The sequence below is a fragment of the Callospermophilus lateralis genome, unplaced genomic scaffold (assembly GCF_048772815.1).
Source record: "Callospermophilus lateralis isolate mCalLat2 unplaced genomic scaffold, mCalLat2.hap1 Scaffold_121, whole genome shotgun sequence".
Classification (NCBI taxonomy): domain Eukaryota; kingdom Metazoa; phylum Chordata; class Mammalia; order Rodentia; family Sciuridae; genus Callospermophilus; species Callospermophilus lateralis.
In genome coordinates, this window is record NW_027512399.1 from 3,058,428 (window position 1) to 3,083,406 (window position 24,979).

The following is a 24,979-nucleotide window of genomic DNA, read 5'->3' on the forward strand; positions in this document are numbered from 1 at the left end:
GTAACAACTCTGACCTCTTCTAAGCCCAGCTTTGGGGATTGCTAATACAATTTCTATGCTTGTGTTTAGTGGAGACCTTGTATCTTTAACAAAGTAAATACGGAGATTGGCTGAAGATTTAAATATTTACAGTTTTAGTCATTCAAGCCATGGTCTCACCACCATCATTACCTTGTACTTTGGTAGAGAATGATAAAGCAAAATGTTCCTGCTAAAAATGTCCATATATTTTTGCAGACATTTCAACCCAAGACAAATGACAATAAAATAATCCTTAGTTTTTGTCATTATAATGGCATTTTGTTGACATTTTAGTGTGTAAATATTACCCCCAAAGTTATAAAATGACCTATACTTGAGAGAATTTTCCCAACTCCTCTCTGTTGATATAGACTTCATGTAAATCTGTATTCTTATCATTTTTATTTTTACTCTCCACAAATTCATATTTACTATTGTCAACATTCATAGGAAGGTAATTGGGAAATCAAATATATAAATACACAAGTACATAAAGATAAATGAAGAGAAAGCATCATAGACAAGAAAAGAATGGAGATTTCCAGCAATCCACACATGGCTTTTCTACTGGCTCTCAGATGATGCTTACTGTTGGAAATACTCACACATGCAAATGACAGGTGACCAACTCACAAAGGAGCTCCTCAGTGTTCCTAATACCTTCACAAGAGTGTTATTGATGAAGACATGAATTCTTTGGTGAACATTTTCATCACCACCACAAAGACAAGGAGTCCTCTGTGGTTGTGAGTATAAGAAATCAAGAATAGTCAGTGGGCTGAAGCAAACTACTGCTAAGCTGATGATCCCAAGATGGTCATGATGGTGTCACATTTCAATAGGAATGGAGGCAACAGTGACATAAGTGACAAACAAGACAGATGACTATAATGACTATAAAACTAAAGTGTGTAGAGTCAGCTTCTCTTCATGCTGTTGTGGTATGCATCCCATAGTCTCACTCTGTTCTTGTGTTGAATCTCCAGTTATCTCCAAAATCTTAGGGGCATCAAATGAAAATGGACTTTCTTCCTTCCCCAACCAAACGGTAATAAAATTGGGAGAAAGAATAAATGGCTAGAAGCCATGACGGCCTGCATTTGCTGTGACCCTGTGTTTCATCATAGTTTTCAACCACTGGTCACCACCTAAAGGACAGCTCTCAACCACTCCGTGAAAATGTATTATAAATAAGAAACTATAGATAAACCTCTAAGGCACACATTGTCTCACTTTTTCATGTTTGTTGTGTCTCAGGAAGTGACTGTGTGTGTGCATTTTCTTTACTTAGGTAATGTAATTTCAAAATAAATTTTATCCAAGCCCAAAAAAATGTATTTCATACCTTTTTAACACTCTAATATCTACATATAATATAGTCTGAAATCAACAATAAACAGATACTTGAATATTTATACATGAATATTTACAATATTACTTAACAAGGGATTTTCAAGTTAAAGATGACACATTGAAATAAAAATTGAGTGGTCTTATCTTTCTGGGTACGTGAGTGATTTTAACATGAGACTCTGGATCCTGTAGTTGCATGTGGAAAATTGTAAATTTTTTGTCTGGAAATACGTCAAACCAATGCTTGAAATATTTACAACATCAGTGAAAAATTGAGCAAGAATATTGACTTCTTGAAGTCTATAAAATGGTTTGCTCTTCCTAAATAAAAAATTTGCATATTAATGATTTTAAACATACATTATGTCTAAAATCAGTATAATCCTAATGAAGCAGGATTTAGAAAACAATTTGATATGAAAAAGGCCAAATAAAATACTTGTTAAATATTTATTAAAATAATCTAAACAGTAATTTACTATAAACCTAATAAAATAATAATAATACATACATTACCACAGATATATTGGGTGAATACTTTTGAGGAAAAAAAAGTGAGATATCCTGTCTCACTCTAGTCAGAATGGCAGTTATCAAGAATATAAATTACAATAAGAGTTGGTGAGGATGTGGGGAAAAAGGTACAATCAAACATTGCTGGTGCAGCCAATCTGCTGGTGCAGTCAATCTGGAAAGCAATATGGAGATTCCTTAAAAACCTTGGAATGGAACTACCATTTGACCCAGCTATTCCACTCCTTGGATAGTCCTATACCCAAAGGACTTAATAGCAGCACACTACAGTAACATAGCCAAATCAATGTTTATAGCAGCCCAATTCACAATAGCTAAACTGTGGAACCAACCTAGATGTCCTTCAATAGATGAATTAATAAAGAAACTGTCGTATATATACACAATGGAGTATTACTCAGCAATAAAAGAGAATAAAATTATGGCGTTTGCAGATAAATGGTGGAGTTAGAGAATATCATGATGCTAAGCCAAGTAAGCCAATCCCCCCCCAAAACAAACAAAGGCTAAATGTTTTTCTCTGATAAGTAGATGCTTATACATAATGGGGTGCAGGGGCTGGGATTAAAGGAGAAACTTTAGATTGGGCAAAGAGGAGGAGGGAAGGGGACACAGGGGTAGGAAAGATGGTGATATGAGATGGACATTATTACCCTATGTGCATGTATGATTGCACGAATAGTGTGACCCTACTTTGGGTACAACCAGAGATGTAAAAAACTGTGCTCCATTTGTGTATAATGAATAGAAGAGCATTCTGCTGTCATGTATAACTGATAAGAGCAAATAAATAAATTTTTTTAAACGTGATATATCTTGTTTTTCTGAGTGAGTGCCTAGATTATACATTTGTTTAAGATTATTTGTTTTACATTTCTTTCTTTGGACACTTCAATATTACAATTCCTTAAACAGATTAGAAGTTCAAACAATAACCCTACTGTTCTATGCAATCTTATCAAAGATTTTATACTTAAAGTGATAATCTATAAAAGCCGTGACCCATTCATCATTTAGATCTCAACTAATTCAAAAGAAAAATTAAGGGTAATATTTAGTGAATACAATTTCCTAAGCACTCATGATGTACCCAGAATTCTAACAATGCTCCACATATTAGACCTTATTTGACTATTTCAACAACTCTTTTTATTAGGAATTCTGAGAATTACTATTATATATATGAGAAAAGTGAGTAGCAGAGCATCCAGGTGCCTTTCTTAAAGTCATACAGCTGATAGACAAGCACGTGGGATGTCAACAGCCTCACTGGTGCTTCTCTACCAATTCTTCATTTCCGTGTCCCTGGAATTGTTTGAATTAACATGGATTTACCTGTCTGCAAAGAGACTCAACCTACTCCACTGCATTTTGTCTCTTTAGATAAAACTAAGAGCAAAAAAAAAGAAAAACTGGAGGCAGCATATGAGGGGGAGCATGATCAAAATGGAGGAAAAAGGGAACAGGGCAGAAGAATGAGAGAAGGAAGGGAAGGAGAGGAAAAGAAAAGAAACAAAGTTAAGGAGAAGAAAGGAAAGAAGAGAAGGGAGAAAATTGTTTTTTAAAGTCTATTGAAATAAAATCTGTAAAAACATTAATTAATTAATTAAGTAAGTAAGTAAGTAAGTAATTCTATTAAAAGAAACTCCTCTTTTGAGAAAAGAAAGACTTGCTTTAAACCAAGGTGACAATCTCATACAGAAACACTGAAGAACAAACATTTCCTACCATATCTTATTTTTATTGCCCTCCTGTTTTATTCCTTTACAACAGCTAGGCCCAAAGAAGGATGCCATCATTATCCTTAAGGTTTATCCCAGCTCCCTCCCAGCAGAGCCACCTCCTCCTCTTTCACAGAATATGTCATTGAATATCTCCCTAATGTTTTTCCAAGAAGTTATCTGGATCTCAATACTTCAAATTCAACATATCCGTATAGGAACCTGTTACCTTTCCCACCAATTTGCATCCACCCCAGTGGTTTTAAATGCTGACAGGTTGCTCATGATCACCAAGTAGCAACCTCAAATTGAGAGTCCAGAAACACATACCCACCAGTTTTCACTTTGACATTTGAATATCACAAGGATGCCTAAAGCTTAGAAGTTTCAAATCTAAACGAATCATCTTCCCCAACACCTTTCCCTGACAACAAAAAGAAAATAAAATCTAAACAAAAACATAAATTTCCTAATGATATTAAAGGGCATTATTATCTTTATGGTGTTGGATAAGTAAATTAATGCATTGGATAAGTAAATTCATACTACCATCTATTGCCTTATCCCAAAAATCAGGATTCATCACTAATACCATTCTCCAGTCAATCCCCACATCTAGTGTTTCATAAATGCTTAATATGAATCTTACTTAAAAAGTATCTTGAATCTTTGAATCCAATCTCATTTTTCTATCTCCGTTGCAAATCATCTTACCCAGGAGACCATTGTATCTTGCCTATATATATTCTTGCAATAGCACTCAATCCCCTCTCCAATTTCCTCTCCAACCAATGTGGTCTATTGTTTTTCCAAAATAAAAATACAGTCTTGGCCCCAGTCAAACTTCCCAATGAAAACATTTCAGTGATTTTCATTTGTCCAGTGAATTTATTACAAATTCTGAAGCATGGCCTATGAATTCTTGTTCCTGCGATATCTGGGAGCTCTCTCTCTCTCTAATCTTTCTCCCTCCCCGCCCCTCTCATTTGTTCTACCTCTATTCTGTAACACAGAGCTCCTGTCAGGTCCCAGAGTGGCTTGTGCTGCTTTCTGCATCAAGTTCTTTGCATTTGTGGGTCCCCAGCCTAGAATGCAGCAGGGGTCATGACCTATTCATCATTTAGATCTCAACTAATGAAAAATAGCCACAAAAATGTTTTAATGACCCCACTAATTCATGTTCCCTACTTTAAGTTTCCATACATGAGTATAAATTTGTCTCAAGATATTTTTCCTGGACAGATTTTACTTTTATCTTATTTATAATTTGTCTATCCTTCTATTCCTCACTATGCTGCAAGCTTAATGAGGAGAGGACCAAGTCTGTTTTGCTCATTGCAATATTCTAAACACTTAGCAGAGGGCCTGACTCAATGTACATAAAATTGTTTGAAAATAGGGATGATGGACCTACTTGTGTTCTTTCTATCATTAATTTAAAACCAATATGCTGAAATCATATAAGGGCAGAGATCCAATTTGTCCAAGAGTTTCTTTCCCATCCCTAGCATTGTTCCTGGGCTATGAAAATTCTCAACATTTTTTAATTTAATGATTAAATTGGATCATCCCCAAATAAGTCTTACCTCAGTATGGAATAGCACTCCACTTTTTAAATAATCACCAAGCTCCACACATAAAGTTACTCTAAATAGATTTCTTTTCTTGATTTTCACATTCATTTAATCATAAAAACACACCACATAACTATGTGTAAGCCTTAAAACCTCTAGAGTCTCACACTTCTTTTTCATGCCCACTGGCTTGATCCACACCCCCTCATCTTTTATAGGAATATGGCAGTAGCTCTATCTGTGGACTCTTGGCACCAATCTCATTCCCTCTAATCTACCTACTGCTCATCCATCTAGAGAATTGTTACAATCTGAACTTGTATTACTGGTATTTCCTGTTTAAAGTCCTGCATTGGCATATTCATACTTTTGGTCTCATAAGATCTAAGTGCTTTTTAGTCACAAGGGAAATGTGTCCACACTATATCACTAAGTATAACAATCAGATGCAGACCACATTTTCAGTAAGATTCACATTTTGCTAAATAAAAAAATATTTCCACAGGGTCATGAGCAAAAACAACAACCACCAAAAAAAAAAAAAAAAGAGGCTCATAAGAAGACAGAGAAGGAAAAGAACAAGAAAGGGGAAAAAGAGGAGAAAGAAGGGGTGGAATGAATATTTTTATAAAAAAATGGTTAAGTGTGAATATTCTTGTGTGATACAATTAAAGGCAATTCTCATTCTCCAGTCTATAAAATGACACATTTTCTACAGTGAGGAAATATTCCTGTTTCAATTTTGGAAAGGCAAATAAAAGATCATTAACATTCTCTGACTCCCAGAGCATCTAAAAAGTAATTCAAATCCCCAATAATAATTAATATATAAACAATAAACCCATTATCCAGAGTTAGATGGGTAGATTTTACCACGGAATGTTCCCATATTTTACATTTCTCCATGGTGTTCCATATGTTTGCAAAGTAAATCAAGAGATAAGTTTGCTTTCCAGAAAAATTCAAAGCAACTGCTTGAGAACTCTACTCTGTGCACTATTCTTATATTACGTGTTTTCCCATCTCCCTGTCTTTGAAAATAACTTCTCCCTGTTTTTGGAGTCCATCACCTTATTTTCAAATGCTCCCTTGCTTCTCCTCTGTGCTTTAACAGTAACTTAGTGATATTCTATCATAAAACTGATTACTCAGAGATGCAATTATGGCTTAGTCTTCCAGTATTCTGTGACTTCCTTGTGAACAATAAAATTATTTCAGTTTGAGTTTTAGTACTCTGTAAAATGTCTGAATAAGATTTGTGATTAATAATGTGTTAGATAAGTAAATTCATACAAAAGCTAAAAAAGCATATTTCTGATAAGACTAAGTAATTGACTATTTGAATATGCATAAATATACATACTCAAATTAGAATTACATACAATGTTACTTAAAAGTAGTCAACTATTATGCAATAATATATACAATGACAACACATTTGACCAATGTTCAAAATTAGGTAAATAACGCTTTAAAGCTTTTTATAATAAAAGACCCGGGCTTGATAAAAGTAAAAAATCTGAATTGAAATTCTAATTTTATTTATTTTATCTTCTTTTCTAAATGAATACAGAAAGCTTTCAAAAAGGAAAAGAACAAGAATAATTGGTACTCTTGCATTATTATTACATTTCTTTTTTTTTTTTCTAGAGAGAGAGAGAGAGATTTTTATATTTATTTTTTAGTTTTCAGTGGACACAACATCTTTATTTTTATTAGTATGTGGTGCTGAGGATGGAACCCAGTGCCTCGGCACATGCCAGGTGAGCACGCTACCGCTTGAGCCACATCCCCAGCCCTACTACATTCATTTTACCATTAAATTATCTGCAATGATTTTACTAACTTTAGAAAATTAATGTTAGAATTTTTAATATTAAAAAATTCATTTTTCTCAAAAGTTTTTAAAAACTGCCTGACTCTCAACCAAGAATATTATTCCTGAGGATGATCATCGCTTCCCATGATGGAAGGTCTTTACTTTTCTTCAGTACGGAGGTTTTCAGTGATTTTTATCAACATGAACTTTTTAAAATCATTTTCTTTGTGTAGTTCATGGTCTAAAATATTTTGTCTTAAACACTGTATCAGTTTTAAAGTGTGTCTCCTTTTATATTTTAATGTTATTCTTATTTTAATTAAATGTTAATAATACAATAATATTAAAAACACTGCTATTGTTGTGCAAATAAAATTGGCAGGAACTTTTTCCTAGTTCATAGTTAATGACTGAATAAATCTATATATCACTGTATACTCAGGTCTAAGGTCCCTCACACATTAGACTTAATCAATTTGCCAATTCAGGTACTAGGACTACCTAAAATGTGACAGGAGCAAATGTTTGAGATACCAACTAAACCCCCTGAAGCTCCAATATCATCAATAGCCATTCAAAAGTTAAACCAAACTATTATAAGTGCATCCATAGCAAAATAAAATTTATCTTTTATTTAATCACCTGACATGGTAACTGTGAGTCTTTTGAAAGCAATTCTGTTTTTTAATCGCTTTCAAGAAGTCCAACACACTATATTGGAAGTCATAATTTCAATTCTAACATGTACCTATTTGTCATACTTTTGAGAGAAAATAAATTTCCTGCTTTAAGAATTTATTAAACACACAGGCATTCAAGAAACCCACATGATAGTTGGCTTTGAGATGATTGGATAACATTAGAAATGTATATACAATTGCACATGCATAAGAAGCTAAATAGAAGATTAAAGAAAAACATCCCTCTCCTATTATTTAGGAAATTTGTGGCTGAGCATGGTTTTCTGAAATACTAAAATGGCATCACTTGGTTATTAACTGATGCCACTGGACCTTCACTTTCGCCACTGTAAACATGATGTTGCATGAAAACTGAAGAAATCGGGAAGGCAAAATTGTTAGGAAGAATACTGGAATTAAGAATGGAAAGATGAGGCTGAAGTCATAGCTCAGCGGTAGAGTACTTGCCTAGCACGTGTGAGGCACTGGGTTTGATTCTCAGCACTACATAAAAATAAATAAGGTATCATGCCCACATTCAACTTTTTAAAAAAAGAATGAAAAGACAGAGAGAAAACAAAACATTTCTTCTTGTACTCTTGTAACTGAGGTAGTAACCAGTTCTATAATATTAATTAGCTATTCAGCCTCATATTCAATATCTTCCTCTTTAAAATGAAAGAATCCAAAGTTGACACATGGGATCCTTGTAATATCTAACATTTTAATACTCTTTGGATAGAAATTTACTCTGTTTGGACTATCTTCTAAACTGGATACTCAAGATAGCAAACATTTAATGTATGAAAGAAGAAAACATGAAATGGTACTTACTCATAGAGCCTTGGATTTTCAATGGTTCCAAGTTGGTTTAATAATCTAAATGAAATATAGCCATCACTCATAGCTTCATCCACAGGAACTATACTGAGAACAAAATAATAAGCTACAAAATAAAAATATAAAAGGCCATTCACATTATTTTTAAACTTTAATTTTGGTACATATACAAATACACAGAGATATATATTATTTAATTTAGTCCTATATTATATATGTTAAATGATATTCATTAGAAGCTCTCTTTTTGTCCTTAAGTAATATATTTTGCTTGTTTCTCAGCTTCTTTTTCTTTGAGGGAGGGAATACCAGGAATTGAACTCAGAGGCACTCAACCACTGAGTCACATCCCTAGTCCTATTTTGTATTTTGTTTAGAGCCAGAGTCTCTCAATGAATTCCTTAGAGCCTTGTCATTGCTGACTCTGGCTTTGAACTCAAAATCCTCCTGTCTTAGCTATTGAGCTGCTCAGATTTCAGGTGTGTACCACTGCACCTGACTTGTTTGTCAACTTTTGACTAGTCTTAAAAACAAAGAATAAGAACCTAGTTATGATTGTGGTTAGGATTTGGCCAAATACCTAATAAATTCTAATTAATCTGCAAATCAAAAAATAAACAACATTCAAAATTTAGGCAAATTAAACAATTTGTACTTTTCAATAAGATTTCTAAGGAAATATGATAAGGTTTCTTAATTATCTGATTAATAGTCCAAGCTATATCTGCTTGACTACCATCACCCCCAATTTTTTGGGCTGCTGAAAGATTAAATTAAATGACTCTATTAAATTAAATAACCGTAGTAGGGCAAGTTCACAGTAGGTCCTATTCAAAATGCCCTCATGAAAATTTAGTATGGTATACCTTCCAGAGGCAAAACTACTGAAATAATAAACCCAATAATAACCCACTGAAAAAGAAATTGGGAAAACTATCCCATCCACATTAATCTCAGAAAATAAAATAAAATACATGGGAATGAATCTAACAAAAGATGTCAAGGATCTCTACAGTGAAAACTATAGAAAACTGAAGAAAAAAAACTGAAGAAGACTTTAGAATATGAAAACTTCTAATGCAAGAGATGTAAATATCATGAAATTACCATGTGATCCAGCTATACCACTCCTCAGTATATATCCAAAAGAACTTTACATCTTGTTCTTGGATCTGCAGAATCAATATTATTAAAATCGCCATACTACCAAAAGCATTGTATAAAGATTCAATGCAATCTCCATTGAAGTGCCAATGATATTCTTACAAAATTAGAAAAAGCAATTCTAAAATCCATTTGGAAAAATAAGAGATGTAGAACAGCCAAAGAAATCCTGAAAAAAAAAATATGATGCTGTAGACATCATAATACCAGACTTTGAAATACACTAGAGAGCTATAGTAACAAAACAGCATGGTGCTGACAACCCAGACAGACATGAAAATGAATGGAACAGAATAGACACAGAGACAAATCCATGTAGATACAGTTATCTTAAACAAAAGAAAGTTGCTAAAAATATACACTGGAGAAAAGTTAGCCTTTTTAACAAATGGAGCTAGGAAAACTAGAATCCAATATGTAGAAGAATGAAACTTGGCCTCTATCTCTCACCCTGCACATAAGTCAATTAAAAGTGGATCAAAGACCTCAGAATTAGGTCTTTAACTCTCCAACTGTTCAAAGAAAATGTAGACCCAACACTGTAACATTTTAGCATAGGAACTACCTGCTTAGCAAGCCCCTTAAAATGCAAGAAATAAACTTAAAAACCAATAAGTAAGATCTCATTGAATTAAAAAGCTTCTATACAGCAAAGGAAAGTAATAAGAATGCCTACACAATAAAGATCTTTGTCACCCACACCTCTGGTAGGGTATTAATATTAAGAATATATATAAAGAACTCAAAAAATTGACACCAAAAACAAATAACCTAATTTATAAGTAGGCAGATGAACTGAACACACACCTCACAAAAGAAAAAATACTACTGGCCAAAAAATCTATTTTTAAAATGTTCAACATTGCTAGTAATCAAGGAAATACAAATCAAAACTATGGTGAGACTTCATCTCACTCTAGTCAAAATAGCAATTATCAAGAATACAAATAACAGTAAGTGTTGGTGAGGATATGAGAGAAAAAGTACACTCATGCATTGTTGATGGGACTGCAAACTAGTGCAACAAGTATGGAAAGCAGTATGGAGATTTATCAAAATCTAGGAATGGAATTACCATATGATCCAGCTATACCACTCCTCAGCACATATTCAAAAGAACTAAAATCAGCATACTATGGTGACTCAGCCACATCAATGTTTACAGAAGGACAATTCACAACAGCAGAAATATGAAACCAACCATATTTCAGCTTCAACAGATGAGTAGATAAAGAAAATGTGGTACACATACACGATGGAGTTTTACTCAGCCATAAAAATGAATAAAATTATGGCATTTTCTGGTAAATGGATGGATCCGGAGACTATGATGCTAAGAGAAATAAGCTACACTCAGAAAGTGAAAGGCCCAATGTTTTCCCTCATATGTGAAATCAAGCCCAAAGTAAGGAGGAAAAAATGAGAGAAAGAAAGGAAGAGAGAGTGGGAAACAGTGGGGGATCCCATCAAATAAAAGAAAGATGGGTAAGCTAGGTGGAGGAGACTAAGGGGGAGGAAGAAGGGAGAGGATAAAGGAAGAATAAAGGAATGAATCTAACCTAACTTTTCTATGCCTATATATGAATATATCACCGTGAGTCTCACCATCAATAACAACAACAAAAAGAAAACTAAAAAATAAACAGCAGAAAAGTCTATAGAGTAGAGGAAAGGAACTGCAAGAGGAAGGGGAAATACAGGGGACAGAATTTTAGTAACTTACATTCCATGTTTTTTTAATTATGTAAAAATGAATCTTAATGTCATGTATAACTAACATGAAACAGTAAAAAACTGTGAAGACGAGTTGCAGAACCTGAGAAAATATTTTCAGACCAAATAACTAATAAGTAATAATTTCTACAATATGTAAAGAAATCTCAAACTCAATAGTTAAAAAATAATCCAATTGGAAAATGCCAAAAAGGAGTGAACACACTCTTCACCTAAAAAGGACTTATAAAATGATATTCAATATAATCACATGTCAGGCAATGCAAGTTAAAGTCAAATGTGGTGTCAGTATATGCTCTTCAGAATCAGTAAGATTTCAAAAATAATGACAAAGCCAAGTGGGAATCAGAGAAAATAGATCATGAATAGTTTGCTCAGGGGAATACAAAATGATACAGCCATTTTGGAAAACAATTGTCAGTTTCTTATAAACTTAAGCAAGCAATTAGTTTATGATACAACAATTGCACTCCTGAGCCTTGTGACATAAATGAAAACATATTCACACAAAACTTTGTACACAAAATTCTTAATAGCATTATTTGTAATAGCCAAAAACTAAATTCATCCTCTATGCTCTTTTAACAGCTCAACGGTCAAACTATAGTGCATACATACTCTGGAATACTACTCACAGAAGAAAAGGAATGAATTATTCTTACATGTTACATGAATGACCTTTCAGGTTATGTTGCATGAAGAAGAGCCAACAACAAAATCACATACTAAATAATTCCTTTTATATAACATTTTTGAAATGACAAAACTATAGAAATATATTTTAATGGATGTCAGAAGTCAGAGACAGCTGGGAAGTAGCATATATGGTTATAAAAGCACAACATAAGGAATCCTTGGGGTGATGAACTGCTCAGTATCTTAACTGTAGTGGTAGAGACATACCATATACATGTGACTAATCTGTATACATATTATACATACACACACACACACACATATATACACAATTTTGGAAAAGATCTGAATAAAGAAGATGGACTATACAAACATCAATATACTGCTAATGAAATTATATTACGTATAGTATTATAAAATGTTACCATGGAGGGAAATTGGATAAAAGGTGTGTAGCTCTGTATTAGTTCTTCTATTTGCAAATCTAAAATTAATAAATAAAAATTTTAATTCATTAGTGGACAGACTCAATTCAGTATAACAGGACATACAATTAAGGTTTAAAGAATTATAATTTCTTGAACTGACAGTGAGTACAACTTCAAAACCTTAACAGTAACTGGCCCTCCTAAATTCCTCAGACACCAAAGTCAATGCCACTAACTAGAAACTAACCTCATAATATCCATATAAAGTGATTTCTTTATAAATCACTTCCAGCTTTTCATCTCTAAAGAAAATAATTGTGCTATCTTACATGGGTCCTCTTTAAGTTAATTATGTAATACAACTGGCATAACATTCTCTCCTATTCTACACATTTTCTCTCATTTAACTCTAAATATATTAGGGAGATTATTACTTATTTGCCATTTTCAGATGTATACACTTTAAGTCTTAATTTGGTATAAATAACATATACAAAAGTCTTAGGCTTCTTAAGATTTATATGCTGAAATGATTTCTGGAAAACAAATCATGTTATTTTGAAGGAGGCTAGGATCATTTCTTTGGGAAAATATTATACAAGCATCTGATCAACTTATCTAAAAAAATAAAGTCCTTAGTCAAATTTGTTCAACTATCTGTAACAAATTTTTTAAAGTGATGGAATTTGGGAGAGTGCAAAGCATATTTTCAATAAAATAAAAAGGACTACAGCAGGCATGGTGGCACATGCCTATAATCCCAGCAGCTTGGGAGGCTGAGGCAGGAGGATCCTGAATTCAAAGCCAGCCCCTGCAATTTAGTGAGGCCCTCAGCAACTCAGGAAGACCCTGTCTCAAAATAAAACATAAAAAAGACTGGGGATGTGGCTTAGTGGTTAATGCCCCTGAGTTCAATCCTTGGTGCAAAAAAAAATTTTTTTAAAGGAATACAAAAAAATAATATTTTTTCATTTATTAAAAATGTTAACAACTTACTACAAAATGGACTTGTACTACTAGTATCCAAATACACAATGGTTCTATGAGGCCATTCTTCCACTCTTCCTTTTAAGCCAATTTTCCATAGCTGAGCTTAATAACCTAAGATTTAAGAAAAAGAACATGGGATATTGAACTTCTATCAAATAACATGCATATTTCAAATCACTAAAATATAACTAAAGAATTAATAAGCATAATCATTGCAATAATCACAGTCATAGATTTTAATAATTTAAAAAACATTTTTTAAATGATGTGGTATTGGTAACTGGAGCTGGTCTCAGTGGTACAGTACTTGCCTGGCATGTGTGAGGCCCTGGGTTTGATCCTCAGCATTGCATATAAATAAATAAATAAAAAGGTCCAGTGACAACTAAAAAAAAAAAGTATAGTATTCTACTTATTTCAACTACAATAACAACTCAAATTCAGGATTCATCAATAAATCCACTCTCTAACAGTCTAATCAGAATTTAACACGTCACAAGACTTATAGTCTATTTATAATAGGTTTTACTACTATATTATGAATTCATAATTGTACTTGTAACTCTTTAGTAAGTTCTGCAGAATACAATGTAGTAAATGAACATATAATTTAGTTCTTTGGGTATAGCCCTCAGTTTTCCTACATACACATGCATACATACATACACATATGATATGCATGTATATATATGATGTACAATATAAATATGTTAATAGCATAAAGGGCATCTATACACAGACACATAGTAGATAACATATTTAATAAATGTACACATATGCATATAGAATTGTATTATATATAACAGATTTCCATATTTATAAAATTTAAATATTTATTAAATATATATGCACATACATATTTCAAATGCTTCTTTGTTCCTCAACTCCTTCCTCCAACATGGAGATTTGAATGAAGTAGAACGAATGCTTAGTGGAGATTTCACACGTTTAACTTTAGTTCCTACTTATGCTCTCTTTTTTTTTAACATTTATTTTTTGGTTGGACACAATATCTTTATTTATTTATTTTTATGTGGTGCTGAGGATTGAACCCAGGGCCTCGCATGTGCTAGATGAGCACTCTACTGCTGAGCCACAACCCCAGCCACCACATACGCTCTTAACCAATCTGGGTCAAATATGAAAAAACAATAAGACCAAAAAAACAATCCAGAAGAGCTCTGCAGAAAATGAACCCACATGATGTCATGTGGGCAGATGTGAACTAGGATAATAACAATTTTGTGTAATGCATACCTGCCTAGAGATTTTCCATATATTTTAGTCCTGCTAAAGAAAACTGGTTGCATATGATTGGATTCAGCCTTTGTAATCACTACTTACTCTTAGAGCTCCTTTGGTTTTAGAATCATTTCTGGAATATTTTTCCTTGATACTGACTGGACGTTTATATGCTAGGCTCTAGTATTTTCTTTGGAAAACACTGAACAGTCCCTGAAATTCTAACATTCTATTTTCATATGCATTCTTTTTGCTTTATAATTTTCCACTGGAAGATTTTAATTTTTAGAAGCTGCAATGCCAAAATGCTCTTACCAAGCTTTATTGATTTAGAAGGTGTGAACCATGTAGGATTCATGACTACTTGCTGATACCAAATGAAAATCTATCTGTAGTTCACACCTCTTCACTTGCTCCTGAAACTTCACATTAAAAACAAATTATGAGGGCTGCAAAAAATGGGCAAGTTTCTTTATTTAAATGTAAATATAATTTGATGATAAATAGTTAGATCCATTTGGCTATCAAGAACATGGGTCATAATGAGGGCATTGAAATCTGCCCTTATATTAAGTACATGAAGGCAGTTGATCTATTTCTCTCATTAATTATCTTTTAAAATTTAGTAGTAAATAAAATATTTATTCTGGCAGTATCACATCTCCACAGGTGCATTTTCCATAAAATGTTAGCAAATTAACACATAACATAAATAATTGATTTTATAATTTAAATACAGCAGAAAATACTAATAATTAGGGTATTCATTTTCAAAAGGAATTACAGTAACTATACCAATTCCTCTCTCCTAGCCTAGGACATGAGTTTTCCTTAAAGCTGCCACAGTCCACACATAAGCAAGCCTTGTAATCTCTGTATGAAGAACAAGGAAATGAAACAAAAATGCAGTTTGTTTCCAAAGTTGCCATGAACAAGTGAATTGCTCGCTGGTGGTCACACTTAATAGATTCCAATCCTTTAGAGAAAAAAAAAGAAAAAGAACTATAGATGTATTAAACTGAGATTAATTAAAGAAAAACTGAAGATTAAGCTCTACTAAATTCTGTGCACCTCATAAATATGAAATTGTTGACTACAATTTAGTTATATCTCAAGCCCCTTAACAAACAGTACCATTAAAAAATTAACTTTAGCATATCTTTTGCAGAAAAATTAATAATATTTTTCTTAAAGTAATTACTAATACAGCAAGGATGTTTAATTTCAATAGAAGCAGGTTGTAAAAACACAAAGCTAGCATATTTAATAACTAGTATATATCTCTCCCTTCTAATTCTCTACCTCTAAGATTTCCATCCAGCATTAGAAATACCTATGGAAGCAGACGACATTGAAACTTTATGATCTCTCTTTCCTATCCCAAGGTCTAGCATCCTCTCCCTTTGACCAAACTCGTCTATCTTCAGCAGCTTTTGGCTCTGTGTTATGTCTTACTCATTACTGCTGTGAACCTAAGAATATTTATCACCATGGCTCTAAGATGAGCCAAATTCCACACCTGTAGCAGCTGTTCATCTATCTCTCTATATAAGACAATCAAGAATTGAGAATATTTGTTTGTACAATAAAATGGTGATGGTGAATATTGAATTTTGAGATCAAATGTGTGTTACATGATACTTTAGCTACATGGTGCTTTCTCAATAACTTAAAAGTTTTCCTAACATTTAAAATGATGAACTAAAATCACTGGAAACATTACATAATAGGTCTCATTCATAACCAAATGATATGATTACTGGCAATCTTTATGAATGACTCAGGGTCAAATTAAAGTATTTATGATCAATAACTATCCTGAATCTTGGGGAATAAAAGATTACATCAAACTATTGCCCAAAGATTAAAAAAGAAAAAATAAATTATTTTCTTTCACCATTTCCAATCATGCATAGTTCATTGGCAAATACTATTTCATATACCTGAAAAAATTGACTTAGGACATCCAGGTTCTTTTTTTCCTCCATTTGGATAAAAATCTATATGTCCCAATGGCTCTTGGATACCTAAACCTAAGAAGAAAAGTACCCAATAATCACAAAATGTATATAATCAGGTAGGCAACAATCACTTAAAACAAAATTGCTTACAAAATCTATTGAAAAGTACTAGTACTAGTACTTAGATTCTAAAGTTATTTTTTAAAAGATGGAATTTAGGTTTAAAAAAGGGGGGAAGAGGATCAAATCAATGACTATTAATGGCTTGAATAGAACAAATCATGTTACCCAAAATTTTCATTTTTAGGATGATGTGCTACTTCTTGAAACCTGAATGAGGCAAACTGAGACAAACAGTGTCATTCGACAATGCAGAAAATCATTAACATGAAACATCTTATCCACATCCCTTCTTCCTCTTATTATCTCCTCTTCTCCAGGGTCTACATTTTTTATTTTTAAATCATTAAGCCACTGCTTTACCTTTGACATCAGAATGGATGACATCTACAAATTTTGCATCAGTGTAATCTAATCTACTATTTGATGGTTTTCCAGTAAATTTTGGCCCAGCAGGATCAAGACCTGAAATTCAAGAAAGGAATGATTAATCTAATCAAGTCTTACTTGAAGCTCATTTATTGCATGGTTGTTTTATTAATATTACATTAGAAACATACTAAGCACTTTAAGTTGAAATCTGCCCCCAAACCATATTTAAAGGTAAGTAAAACTTGATAAATATCATGTATCTTCATTATTTGAATACTTAATATCAACATTTGAAGACAGTCAAACTAAACCACCTTAGAGATACCTACACACAACATTTTGAAACATTTCTAGAATTTTCGTTTAGGTAACAATTGTTAGCAAATTAGAAGTTCAGTGTTTAATAACAACTATAACTTCTCCTGGAGGGGAAAAGATAATAAATAGTATGTGTACACATTCTCTTAAGAAAAAAAATATTTAAAATTTCTATGTAATATAAGTATTACTTATAGAGTAGCTTAAATTTTACATAAAATTCTAGACTCATGATTTTCTGAATTGTATCAAAAGTCAGGGGAGATAAAATTATTTTCCTTGACAGCATATATGCAGTGGAAGAAAGTACCATCTTAAAAATTTATTTGAAAAATCTGTTGCTCATCTTGGGCCCTTCTAGTATTCTTATTTTATTTAAATAGTCCCAAGATGGAGCCATTAAATTTGACTAATAGGTAGAAATATATATCCATCCATACAAATTTTTTCTTGTCTACTTTTCCTCTTTTCTAAAACTCAACTAAAAGTTTATTGTCTTTTATTAATACTTCAAAATGTTATCAATATTCTACAGACATACATATAAATAACTTTTAAAAATAACATAAATTGTTCAAGGAAGGATATTGTACTTCTTCTAAAATCACCACCACTTCTAGAGGAAGGAAGAAAGTCTATGTTGGCATTATTTGGTTACGGAGTTTTGTGGATACAGTAACTCTGTCATGGGAATATGTGGGAAATTGGGAATCAGAACCCCTCAAACTTGGATACCGACTCTTGATTCTTCTAGCACTCAAGTAAAACACTTTAAAAACTGAAATACAGTTTTGTGAAAATTAAGTACATCGCCATATTCTTATCATTCTTATATCAGCATACATGAAGTACAATAAAGTTTAATTTAATGTGCCGAATTTTCCTGTGTATTCTTACAACAATAATTTAGATAGAAATACAGGGATAGATCTTTTCCTCTCATTTCTATCTCAAGTCATATGAGCCGTATTCAGAACTAAAAAATATTTTAGAATCTTACTTATATCTAATATTTGAAGACGAGTACAGAAAAATAAATGTGCATACATAATTTCTATTCTTCATTTTTTGTACCTGCTAAATTTTAAATAACTTTTGATACTTAAAAGTGTGCTAAAATAATAATTTATTAAAAATAGTTTTACCTGTTATTCTTCCAAGTCCACCATGAAATATCTTTCCAACAAAACCACTAATATGAGCTCCTAAGCTCATGCCTATGAAGTGAAAATTGTCAAGAGATGCTTCATGTGTCTACAATTGAAATTAAGAATGTCACAATTTTCATTTTGGGTATTTACAAATCCTGTCTCACACAACCATGTTCTAAAACTCATTCTTTTTTTCTCATGGCTTAATTCATTTCTGGGAGAAAGAGAAGATAACTTTTTAAATTTTTGAAACAAGTTAAACTTTTATTTAATTATCATTAAACTTTTATTTAATTATCATTAAACTTTTATTTAAAGGTAAGTCACTATGTATAGCTTGTTTTTTGTTACAGCAGTTCAAATGAATTAAGACATACCCCAGATCAATCTGACTCCAAAGTTTATGCTAATCTGTCTCTCCATTTTCTCTGTTTAGATTCTATCAAAAATCCTAGAAAAGCTGGTGAAAGTGTAATAATCATTTCTACTTCAGAAATGATAAAATGAGGATTATGGATTTTAAGTGGCTTCCCCTATCACAAGCTGGATAATGATGGAATCTAATCTGCCAAGGTCAGGGTTTGAAAACCTGTTAGTCAATGGTAGAGGTGGGAAGATGGAGGTGTTAGGAGCTTACATGAGGGTGTATTTCTTCCACCATATTCAAAAGGAAATAATAGAAGACTTGAAGGCAGATCATGTCTAGTCTACATGGTGACATGCCTGAAGGCTTACAGAAAGATGTAAATTGCCACTAAGGGAAAACTAGGCAGGCTTTCCCAGCACAAAGCAATAAAGTTCTTAAAATACTTCAGAGCAATGCCCCAAAACTTGAAGGAAATATTTCTCCAAAGTTTAGTACTACTGAACAATTTGTGTTATTTTTTAAAACAGTTACTGAACTTTGAAGTATTGCTAGAAATTTATCTATGCTTCAAATTTTCCCAAGTTTCTCTACTTATCTCTCACCCTTTCCATACTTTGAGGTTCGTTTTTATTATGTAAAATCTATAACCAGAAAAAAATTGATGGTGCACTTTTATAACCTACTGATAGCAATGAGTAAGGCAATTATCTCTTTTTCCTTTCAAAGGGATGGTATGATTTTCTCCAAATTAGGAAACATAAAAATAATAATGAAAGTTGATTGTATTCAATGATTACTAAATGGTATTCATTGGCTAAACACATACATACACATGAACATTTTTTATATATCTATGTATTCTTCTAATATTTCTATAAACATTATTATAAAATTTTATCTTAAATGCAAAAATAAGGAAATGCACATAGAGAGGTTAACAAATTGTGATGGTTAGTGAAGGATCTGGACTTTGAACCACTGAGTCTGACTTCTAGCCACTATATGTAGCTGATTCTTGGATTTACTATGCTTGTTTAATTTCAGCAAAGACTTGGAAGTTCAGCACAACATGTGCAATTTCAAGCCCAAGAATGTACCACAGACCAAATTAACCCTTCTGTCTTTCAATTATCCATAACCACCACCTCTCAGGACAAACATGAGTCTCCATAAAGGTTGACATGGTTAAGAAAACTCATTCAAACTATTGATGACCCAGAACTGGCCTAAATTTACCTGACCCATCCCCACTTTGAGCAAACCTGAATGGAATTTCCTTTGACATTGATAAAATTAATCTACTTTTCAGACTGTTTTCCCCTGTCTTTTACCAAATTCATATTTGATTAATGTAAACATGTTAAGACATATTTTAGGGAAAATATCCAAAGAATGAAAAGATTATATACTTTATCCCCTCTGCCCACTTAGGATCACTACTTTATTCTGAAGTTAATTTAGTTAGAGTCAAAAAGTCTTACAATGTTTTAAATTAATCATAATAAATGTTTATGAGAAATATTTTAAAATAAGGTAAACCTAGATATACAATTATATTTTGATGCAAAGATAATAAGACTGCACAAATTAGAATTTCAAAGCTATAATTCTAAATGCTTATGGGAAAAAATCATTACTTTTATTATCACAAGTAGTATTACATAACACATTATATATTGTATAGCAAGATTAATGATAAAATTTCCAGACTTACCAAAAGATATTGAATGTACTCAGTCAAAGTCTCAGCAACTTTTCTGGTGTTTTTAACTGCTCTGTTGTAAATAAAAGTTGTAGCACCATGGTTCCAGTCTACTACAATTACATTAATATCTTCTTTATGCAATAAACTCCTTACAAATTTGAAAGCCATGATGGGGTGGAGCCCATTGGTCTGTATCCATGAATCAGCCAGACTGTTTTCTTTTGTGTGTTGAAATTAACATTGAGTGAGTTATTGAGCTTTAAAAGTGGCTCAGCACAGTTCAGGTTGTTCCTTGTATACATCATCAGAACTATCTTTAATCTGGGAATAAACAAATCTTTTAAGGAATCCTTTACACTTAGATGAGAGAATTCAATGCATGGTCTTTTATTCTCTGAAATTAAAATTTAAAAAGTCAATCAAGCTGAGAACTTAGATATTATTGGATTCTTGATGCTATTATAAAGAACAGAATTGAATATGAGGGTTGGGGGATTTCAAAATTTTCTTAGCAATCAAATATAATTCACTAATCAACTTCACTGTTCAAAGTAATGCACTGATCAGGCAAAAAAATAAATATGATTCATTAAAAATCATGGGTTGTTTATCTGTATAAAATAGGAAATTATAGCAATGTTTGTGACTAAAGTCATGAATATTGCTAATAAAGAAGTGATGAGCCCACCACCAATAAGATAGATAAATTGATTTTGAATTATGAACTTTAACAATACCTTTATAGAATAGTACTTATATATGAATAATAAGCTTTAGGTAAAAAGATATTTTACTTGACCAGTTCTCTAATGAATATGAATAAAAACAAGGTAACATTTTCCTATCAAATAAAAATAGAAAAATCTTCCTATACCATTGATTAGGGTAAATACCAAATGACTGATAAACACAAACAGTGAGAACATATAAAATGACACACTCTTTGAAAAATTTATATTTATGCGTGTATCTCCATATGTGTGCACCACACACTTATTCTTGGCACAAAATTATAAATCACTTTAAATGTCATTATGAAACTATATGGGTTCTCTCTCCCTCTCTCTTTCTCTTTCTTTTTCTCTCCCTTTATAATTCCCAGAAGAAACTAAGGCAGAAAATAAAATAAGTAAGAAAGATTAAAAATGCTCATTGCCACATAGTAAAACAACAGCCACTTTTTATTTTCTCTTTCATAGATTTTCAGAATTGTAACTCTTTTCATAATAACAACATAATTCCAAAAGTTTGTTTTCCAAATAAACTTTTAATGAGAATGTGTGCTTATATTCCTTCTTGAACATTAACTCTATAATATTTGGAAGAGAATTTGTCAACATATATGAAATATTTACAAATGTGTTAGTATATTTTATCTCAGCAAATCTACTTCTAAGAATCTATCAGAAAAAAAAAAACAAAAAGAAATGAACTAACAAATATTATTTTATTACTGGACATATATATTATATAATAATCTTAATTGTGAATATATATTTGCAATATTGTCATAATCACTGAGATACAGTAAAAGGAGAAAGACATTGAAGGAGAAGCAAGTTATACATTCAATTCCCAGGCAAAAAAACTAAGGTATCCTTGGAAAGTTAAAACCTTGATTCTTTATATGTTTTAAGTACTAGAGAATGAGGAAGTAAGAGAAGGAATAGATTGAATCATAGTGCCTATGAATGCTTGCTACACTGTTCAAGTTGTGTAAGAAATTCTGTACCTCCACCTTATCTTATCAGCAGAACTTGGACAAGGGCCAAATGTATTCAATGAATCCAAACTGCTGACCCACTCAAACTCTAGGTAGCTGTTACATGGCCCTAGAATGAATAATGGGGAATTATTCAGTAGGATTACTGTGAAAAAAAATTAAAGGAAAGAAATTATCATCCAAAACCACCAGCAGAGAAATATATTATTATATTATTATAAATATATTATTATAAATAATTGCAGAAATAATTTCTATAGAGATAGCATCCCCATTGGAATGCGAAGAAAAATCTCATTTCAGAAACACAAAGCAGGAAGCCATTAAGAGAAAATTAACTGAGGTTAAAAAAGAAAAAAAAAAAAAACACAGCATCACATGGAGAACAGAATAATGAAATATTCTAGTTTATGAAAGTAAAAAGAAGCATTTGCAGAATTAAAATTCACATTATAAATATTATAACAAACATGGAACTCTCTTATAGCAAGAAATAAAACAAGGAAAAATTAAAATTATGAAGGGAAACATACATACAAGAGAAAGAAAGATGATTCAAATCTTAAAATGTTGTTGTTCCATGGGCTGGGGCATTGGGGAGGGGGTGGGTAGAAACTACAAAAATTAAGGGAATTGCATACCAGGAGTTGCAAACTGAGAAGGTTCACTAGAATTCAGAGAAAGTCAGTTAATCAGACTCACCAAGAGGTTTCCTAGAAATTCATTTGGAGTTCCGTGAAAGAGAGAAATATCCTAAAAATAGTAAGGCAGAAAATATAGGTTACAAACAGAGGAATGAAGTAATGATGACTTCATGTTTTCCTTTAAATGAATATATCAGACAGACAAAAGTTAGAAGTGGAAAGTTTGGGGCTTAAGAAGTCTATGTCTTTCTAGAGGACTCTACTAAGAATAATACAGCACACTTTCTGAATCATCATTGTTACTTAAAAATGTTAGATTTATTGGAGATAAGATCGACAGAATTTCATAGTATAAAAAAGATTGAAAGTGAATGTGCAAATAAGGTGAACACTGATTTAGGTTGAATGTTACAAAATTGGATAAAACAGAAAAGCAATAACAAAAGTTATTTCTGTATGTCCAAATTAAACTAATAAGACAGAAGCATATATTAAAATGAGTATAGAGGAAGTGGGCTTGGTTCAAAAAGTCCTTAATGGAGGAGGAATTTGTAAAAATTCAAAATTTTTAACTGTAGAAATAGAAAAATAGGGTATTAAAAAATATTGAAAACCCAAATGTCAACTGCTATGCTATGCAAAACATAACACATAAATTTCTAAATATAAAAATATTTAGAATATAAATTAAATATTTACTCATATAACAGTATATATATATATATATATATATATACATATATATATATATATATATATATACAAAAATAAAAGAAAATTTGAAAATTGAAGTAATGAAACTAGAAAGCATAAGACAATGATAAAGTTACACTAGAGAAAAATATATGATATGTAAATAGACATGTAACTGTAAAGTTGGCTATTAAAAAATAATCAATTTCAGCTTTTGTAAAAATAAATAAATAAATAAGAATAACACATCTAGAATAAGAACACAGGGCTGGGGTCGTGGCTTAGTGGTAAGAGTGCTTGCCTAGCATGCATGGCGTTGCATGCATGAGGCGCTAGGTTTGTTCCCCAGCACCACCTAAAGAAATCAAATAAACAAAATAAAGATATTGTATCCATCTACAACTAAAAATATTTTAAAAATAAATAAGAATATAAATGGACAGATAAGTATATTCCTCACAAAAGGGGCATAGGCAGCTTTATTAGAGTGCAATGATGGTTCCAATTCATCACCCTTTCCCAAGTCTGGGCCATTTATTGTGTCACTTTGAAGTATTCTCTCATTTAAGTGGGGTGATTTGCCCCAAACCCACAATGAAGAAACAAAAATAGGACTTTCTTTTACAAATAGTACCTTAGGAAACTTGAAGGAAGCAGAGGCTTGAAATGGACTTGTACCAGGCAACTTACACTTCCACACCTCTGCCATCACATGAAAACAACCCTGGTCTGTCCAGCTAGAAGATGAGACTGGTGTGGAAAAGCTTATTTCCTCAGATGTGCTAGGCACTAGTCAGTCCAGATGATGGCCACTCAACAGTCAGACATGCTGGTGATCACAACCAAAAACAAGAATAATAATTGTTCCTTATTATGTTCACTGAGTCCACAGGTGAGAATAATGGATTCACATCAAGTGCCACTAAGGATGTTAGCATTTACTTTGTTTTGGCTTTATTTTTGCCTGATTCGATATTGTAGGAAAGAGAGTGAAAACAAGAGATACCAACTAATACAAAAGAGTTAACATAGTGTATTGTTAGACTTAAAGAACATTAAATTGATTTAATTCTAGATCTTTGGAGTAGAAAGAAGAATAAAATTCTAGGCAACAAAAATATATCAGAATCCTCATACAATTATCCTTAACAATTAGGTATAAATTGAAATATTCCCAAACAAGCTGGAA

General features: G+C 32.1%; 1 pseudogene; it reads right to left on the reverse strand.

The window, feature by feature from the left end:
• Window positions 1-1,514: 1,514 nt before the first annotated feature.
• Window positions 1,515-21,035, reverse strand: LOC143387174 (lipase member I-like; annotated as a pseudogene).
• Between the last annotated feature and the right edge of the window lie 3,944 nt (window positions 21,036-24,979).